Consider the following 1,851-nt stretch of genomic DNA (forward strand, 5'->3'; position numbering starts at 1 on the left):
ACTAATGTTGATGGAACGCAATACACAACTGAAAATAAAATTGAGATTGTCGATGTAAAATCATCCTCGATTGAAAGTGGAAAACTTAACTCGAAATTGCGCGAGGACGAAGCACTTTAATCCGAATCTTCCTCGACCAACTATCACGACATTGCGTCACTACAGGCTCGGAATCTGGCTTTGAATGTTGCTTTCGTTTTCCTTTCGTGTCGATGTTTTCTCCAGCCTTCACATTATTGCCCTCGACTGGATAACCTTTCATATACAAAATGGGCTTCTCGCAAGTATCACAACGGTATCGAGCGGCAAAATGATTAGAGTAAACTTTACGGTGCTCTTGTTGGCCTTGAAGTTTGTTCTTTGAAGCTGCTTCTCCCAGGCCGTCATTTCTTTGTTGGTTCGATAAGGGTAAAACCTCAAGACAATACTAGTTTGATCCGTCGCTCTGAATTTCGACGGTCATTGTCGCATCCGTACACTCACGGCACGGTGATCGCCAACACCTATGACTACTTCTTAAACTCGAACGATTTAAATTTCTTGAAATCCTACAACTACCCCATATTGAACGTTTCTAATCTCCCAATTTTAACTCGAGCTTAAAACCCGCAAATACTTCTTATTGAATGTTTCTAATAGCGTATTTTTACTCGAACAGCGAAATTGACTGGTTTGTTTGACCCCTGGCGATCCCAGAAGTCTTTGCAAATATAGGGGAAAAACGAAGAGGCCTGGGGACCGGCAACTAAATTTCCTAAGTCGAGACAAGGAGGAAAACGGGGCACGAGGTAAAATGTCAAGTGAGGACGAGAGGGTCTTATTGTCGACTCTGCACATTAGTTGTATGTATCCCCAGGTCTTAACAAAATCTGGAGAAGGTGCAAGGTTGAAGGCCGCATAATGGCGCTGGTGTAAGCAGTGCCTTTATTTCTAACATTTTGTGCGCCGGACGCCCGGCCTTCGAAGGTATAAAGGTTCCTCGCCGCCCAGAGTTCGTTCAGCGTGAGGTTAAACAGAAAAATAGATAAGGCGTTAGAATGGGTGTGTTGGGAGCCACTACGAAGGCCGTATTAAAGAGTACAAATGCGGTGAAAATCCGAGAGGAGAGGAGTAAAGCTGATTGGCTAGAGAGAAAACCCATGCAAAACTATATGCACAAGCGTACATTCACAGAAGAGAGGAGAATAGCATTCGATTTCGGTCGCATAGAGCGCAGCGCTCGCTTACGCCCAACCGTTGCCAGCGGCGTAAATAAGCCCTGGTTTTGACTATTCCATGAGCGATACGCCAGGCAATATCGGCTTCCCAGATCGTACTCAGACCCAAGGTAAACGTGCCTTTAGCCGTTTTTCCCAAGCGGCTGTGCTGGGCAGCCACTTGGGCAAAGGGAATGCGAGTTTCGAGTAGAGGGTTTTGACTTTGTAGTAAGTCAGTAGGGTGAGATCGATATGTAATCGATCGACCGCCGCAAGGCGGTGTTGGAAATACCGTGGCGGAGAATCACCAAGATATTTCGGGCAGAGATTGGACCGGAGAAAAGACCAGCTTTTCACCCGGCTTCTTAAGGCAAAGGCAATCCAATAACGGGCCAGGAAAACCCACTTTGCTTGACAGGTACGATCACCGATGCGGGGAACCCAGCGCAGTTGTAGAAGAGCGCTAGCTTTTTCAGTCGGGTTAATCACGGCAAGGCTGCCAAGAGAGAAAGGGAGTTGTTAAGTCTCACGTTTAACCTGCTCTGTCAGTTCCGTTCCACAGAAAGGCATAAATAGCTCACTGAAGTGACCCTTGAGTTGGTGTAGTCTGGTTTAGGGAGGACTGTAGCTGTGAACCAGAGTCCCGAGGCGCCGA

The sequence above is a fragment of the Montipora foliosa genome, chromosome 5 (genome assembly GCF_036669935.1).
Source record: "Montipora foliosa isolate CH-2021 chromosome 5, ASM3666993v2, whole genome shotgun sequence".
NCBI lineage: Eukaryota > Metazoa > Cnidaria > Anthozoa > Scleractinia > Acroporidae > Montipora > Montipora foliosa.